Below are 5,117 nucleotides of genomic sequence, written 5' to 3' on the forward strand. Positions count from 1 at the left end.
ATCAGCCATAAAAACAAGCCTTACTTGTATCATAAATATAGAGACTTAACGTAACAAGGTTCTGTGAGGACAACAACATGTTGCAAATTTTGCAGAGAAACAAAGAGCAGCATTTAAGGCTCTAAATAACCTCATCATGAATAGTAATGCTGTTTGCTGTAATTGCATTATAGGCCTGTGAGTGTGTCTGTGTGTGTGTCTGTATCTGTGTGTGTGTGTGTGTGTGTGTGTGTGTGTCTGTGTCTGTGTCTGCGTCTGTGTGTCTGTGTGTGTGCGTGTGTGTGTGTGTGTGTGTGTGTGTTACTAACGTGTGGGAGCTGAGTAATGATCCGGTCCTTCTTCACAGGTGGCAACATGCTGCTGCAGTGGATCAGTACACACACTCACACACACCTTCAAGCTGTCACGTTCGGTCACAGCAAACACACACTTTTCATTCACTCCAAGATGAGACACACACTTAATCTTCCTTTTTTCTCTTTTGTTGTTTCTAAAACTCCACAATTCAGGAAAGGATAGTTAATGTCCTAAAGTTTTCCTGTAAGAGAGGAAATATCACAGTTAAAATATTGTTCAGTATATGCAGGGTGTACAGTAAATCAAAAACTGAAGTATGAAACCCTGATAAACATCATATAAAATATAGTTTTAATATACAGATCAGGTTAGATCAAATATAGGTATTGTTTCATGGCAAAATTACAACCCCAAGAGCATTTTGTTTGTCTAACACGATATTTCTAACTTGTCAATTTATAGGTCAAAGTTTAAGAAAGGTGTGGAGAAGCGGAGCGTATTTGCAGATAAAGGATGGGGCATCAGCAGTGCAGGATCACAAAAGACAGAAGAGTGCAAGTAATCTGACAACTTTACCTGAAACAGCTGGATGGGAAAATGCTGATAGAAATGTGCTCTGGTCGTGAAGATGGGCTGTAATATCCAAAGTGTGCTGAGAAAATAAATCCAGAACAAAATGATGCTCACAGCAGCGAGCTGAGTCTCCAGACTGACAGCAGACAGACAGACAAGAAATTAATGAGACTCTCCTGGTAATTACAGAAGAAAACCAGCGAAACAGCGCCGCCCTGCGGCCACAGGCTGCTCTATGGCAACTTACTGATGATGAATGTTTTATGTCTCCAAATAAAATATAGCTGCATTTTCGTTTTTAGTACTACTACTACTACTACTACTACTACTGCAATAATAGTAATAAAATATAGTAACGAAGATACAGTAGGGCCTATCTATTCATTAAATTAGTTTTTATTTCACCACTGCTTAAAAATTACAGCCTGGATTTAAATTAAAATAAAATTAGTCCACACATAAAGAAAATTAACCTCAAAACACAGCATGAAGTCGTGTTTTGTTTTTCACAGCTGTATTTAACAAAAATATGTACAAAATATGCCAGGCAACAAAAACATAAACATACATGGGAGGACAAATTGTTGACATTGTACAAAGAACATAATAAATAATCATAATATCAATACACAATTCAATACAAATCATTAAAAAAAAAAAAAGAATGGACACAGACAGAAACAAAAGCAAGCAAACAAAAAGCATTCATATTCAGGCAGTTTCGCCAAATAAGTTTTTGTAATAGTTTAACAATCTGTTGCTTTTTGTTATTTGTTAGAGCAACAGATCAAAGTGTAGAGTTAAAATAAATCAAGATAAGAGAGAAAGAGGGATGTGAACCAAAATTTGTTTGTTTGTGGACAAAGAATTTCCTCATTAAAATAAAAAAAAATAACAACATAGTGTTGTTCACACTCCGGTACAGCAGGTGGCGACACAACGTGGTTGCTTTTATGGCGCCAAAAAAACTAAAGAATAAGTGACGTTTAATTTCCGCGACGTTCAGTGTTTAAAAGCGTCGGCGACAGCGTTCACGGTCCTTTCTGACTGTGTCCTCAGGTCTGCAGGCTGTCCGCTTGTCTCTGGCAGCTGAAGCTGCACCCGCTAAAAGTGTTCAGTAAACACAGAGACAGCGCTGTCTGCCCAAACATCGCGTTAGTTGAGCGATATTTCGTGACTTTAGTTAAATCGTGATATCTGTTAGCTAAAGTGACGTTAGCTCTGACGGCGGGCCTCGAGCAGCCACGTGGAGAAAACGGAGAGATGAAAGACAAGGTGAGTTTTAGTCCTCTTTTCTTTGTCCTCTTTAAGACCCACTGAAAGGGCTGTGTGTCGTTTTGCTGTTTACATTTAACGTTTTCTTTCTCTGCAAGCTCGTGTTTTTTGTTGGCTTTTTTTGGTTGTGAGGGCGGGTTAGATTTGAAACTTACTGAGTTATATTTGGTTCCTCACTGTCTACTTTAACTTCATGGATACTAAGGTTATGAGAAAATAATCTAACGACAAAAGGGGAAGACAGTGAGTTCAAGAAAGTGATTAAAAAATATATAATTGTAAGGCAACTATAGTCTTCTCCCCCCAAGTTTTTTTTAATGTCAAATAGATCACTTCCTTGTCACCTTTTACTTTTTTTTTTTTTGCCGTTTGCACAACATTTCTTGCCAAGCTGCTCATGTTTTTATTTCAAGTTTTTAACAGATATTAAACAAATTATTATATTATTATACTTATTGGTATTTTTTTAGTACGAGGGAAGAAAACTAATGTTAGTCTGTGTGTTGCCCTTTAACACATGGACCCACATCCATGTTAATCCTAAAATACTGAGTGATGCTTAGTCTTAACTTTCACCTAAATCCTAATATATTGCCGGTCTTGTTTTTCGTCCAGGTGGACCTCAGTGTGGCGGCTCTTTGCATGAGCCCAACAGATGTCCAGTCGGGTATAACAGGTCTCCTCATGTCCCTGCAGGGTGAGTTACAGTGAAATAAACTGTCTTAATGAAGTTGTGACAGTGATGAAAACTGTGAATAGGAAGTGCCGTCTGATGCGACAACTGACGATGTTTCATACTCACTGTTCTGAGCCGCCAAAACTGCAGTTTTATTGTCAGTGATGATCCATCTTTAGATATTTGAAAGGATTTTTTTTTTCTTTTCAAGACGGGTCAGAAGAATGGGTCTATGCAAGGTGATGGAGGCACGTTCAGCCACGACTGAGGTACGTTTAATGTGTTTTTACTCGTGGAAAACATGCTGTTGCTATGAAATGTAGTGATGAAACCTAAACTGAAATAGCTGGAATTACCGGCAGATTGTTCAGTGGTGACTCTCGGTTTTCTGATCATGACATGAAACAGTTCTGTGACCTGTGAAAATAAATGGACTTTGTCACTTTTAACCTTATTTTTTCTGTCTACGAAAAAGGTGTGAGCTGCCATAAGAGCTGTTAAATCGTCGTGCAGCGCTGCCGATGCGCCCTGTTAAACCAGCTTGACGGCGGTTCATTTCCTGCAGGTGAATATGCATTTCCTGTTGAAAAAAACGGCAACTTGACTGCTTCTGTTATGATGAAACCTAAACTGAAATAGCTGGAATTACCGGCAGATTGTTTAGTGGTGACTCTCGGTTTTCTGAACACGAAATTTCCATAAAATCTCTAGTGGAGTTGATCAGTGCTAGTTTTTCAACACTTTGAATTTTTTCCTCAAGGTTGGGTGCATCATCTTAACGGGGCGCAGCTGCAACTTCTTCTTTGAGACGGAGCTTGTAAGTTAATTTTGTTTTCATTGTCCTTAAAATAAAGAAATAAGCTTTTTTTTATAAGCTCGCCTTTTGTACAGTGAGACATCTGGATTTATGTGCTGCAACAAGCAGCGGACGCATTAATGGGACAGAAGTCACTTGACAGTTGAGATTCTGTCAAAACGGCAGCATCAGTCAGATCTGCCCACTTGTCGTTGACCAGATCAAGTCAAACATTGAGTCCAGTTTTTCTGGGGCCAAAATGAACAGATTTGAAATCTTCAAATCCTGCTCATATTATAGGTTTTTATTTGTTGTCGACTTGCACCTCCAACACATCGACCAGCTGATCCTGAAAGTCAAATTGGCTCTTATATCATTTGGTGTGTTCCTGCCTTAAAACATTGCCGACTTTGTCCACAGATGAATAATGTCCAAAGGCTGAGTTATTTAAAAAGCTTATAAATGAATCTGCAGCTTTTTCAGTGATGAAAACCTGGAATAGGAAGTGCCGTCCGATGCGACAACTGACGATTGTCTCAGATCCAGTTTTCTGAGTCTTTTAAAGCTTTACTGAAGAAAGATTGGTTTTCAAAGTATTTGTCCGTTCTCAGTTTTCCACGTTTTTTTATTGCAGGTGTCAAGCCAGTCTGATGTGTCCCCTGAAGTCTGCATTGGAGTAAATTCACAGGTAGATTTTAAACTTTAACATGCTAATTGCAGTCAACTTTGTTGTTATGATGAAACCTAAACTGAAATAGCTGGAATTACCGTCAGATGTTCAGTGGTGACTCTCGGTTTTCTGAACATTTAATGCCGGTGTCACGCAGTACACCTGAATTAATATAATTTGCAGACTGACGCTCTTTCTTGTCCCTCAGAGTTGGATCAAGCGGTTGAGGAAACTGCCTCAGTGTGCTGGCAAAGCTACATGTGGTAAGACATCATGTGATTTTAATTTTTAAGATGAAAATGACAACAGTGAGAACGGGCTTAAATTAGAGTTTCAGGCAAATATCTGTCGCTGAAATGTCACTCAGAAAGACCCTAAATCTTTGACACTCCAGAGGAGACTGGTTTGTTTCGACTTTAAATATCAGGATCCTCTTAAACTCACGACTCTGCCTCTTTGTAAGGCCAACTGCTGGTTTACTGTTCGGATGTGTGATTGGGTGACTTTTCTCATGTGATCGTAAATTGGGAGAAAACTAATTATTGCTGTGAAGATTTGTATACAATACTAATTTGGCATCCTCTCTTCAGATGACAGGAGGACTCGTGGACATGGTCTGAAGACGGACGTCAGCATTTTACATTGTGAAATGCAGTATGAGTAACTGTTAGATGTGATTGTTATAAAGAGTCAAAACAACCCAACGACTGAAACAGCGGTGTGATGTCTTGACAGCTGGAGCAACTTCTGCCATTTTGTTTTTTTTGCATAAAAATGGGATTTAAAAAAAAAAGTTATTAGTGGTGGACTTGTTGGACTGTGCAAACAAC

The 5,117-nt window shown here is 38.9% G+C and overlaps 1 long non-coding RNA gene and 5 other non-coding genes across 6 annotated transcripts; all 6 read left to right on the forward strand.

Moving 5' to 3' along the window:
• Window positions 1-1,924: 1,924 nt before the first annotated feature.
• On the forward strand, window positions 1,925-4,902 carry LOC121938385. Its single transcript, XR_006105275.1, has 8 exons — window positions 1,925-2,145; window positions 2,761-2,842; window positions 3,033-3,090; window positions 3,297-3,386; window positions 3,582-3,638; window positions 4,252-4,305; window positions 4,496-4,550; window positions 4,878-4,902. It is a non-coding gene; the product is annotated as an uncharacterized LOC121938385 (long non-coding RNA).
• Window positions 2,881-2,952, forward strand: LOC121938386. The gene has a single exon (XR_006105276.1). It is a non-coding gene; the product is annotated as a small nucleolar RNA SNORD49 (small nucleolar RNA).
• On the forward strand, window positions 3,142-3,215 carry LOC121938389. Its single transcript, XR_006105279.1, has one exon. It is a non-coding gene; the product is annotated as a small nucleolar RNA SNORD65 (small nucleolar RNA).
• On the forward strand, window positions 3,435-3,508 carry LOC121938388. Its single transcript, XR_006105278.1, has one exon. It is a non-coding gene; the product is annotated as a small nucleolar RNA SNORD65 (small nucleolar RNA).
• On the forward strand, window positions 4,096-4,173 carry LOC121938387. The gene has a single exon (XR_006105277.1). It is a non-coding gene; the product is annotated as a small nucleolar RNA SNORD49 (small nucleolar RNA).
• On the forward strand, window positions 4,350-4,422 carry LOC121938390. Its single transcript, XR_006105280.1, has one exon. It is a non-coding gene; the product is annotated as a small nucleolar RNA SNORD65 (small nucleolar RNA).
• Window positions 4,903-5,117: the final 215 nt, after the last annotated feature.

This window comes from Plectropomus leopardus, unplaced genomic scaffold, assembly GCF_008729295.1.
Source record: "Plectropomus leopardus isolate mb unplaced genomic scaffold, YSFRI_Pleo_2.0 unplaced_scaffold29325, whole genome shotgun sequence".
Classification (NCBI taxonomy): Eukaryota; Metazoa; Chordata; class Actinopteri; order Perciformes; family Serranidae; genus Plectropomus; species Plectropomus leopardus.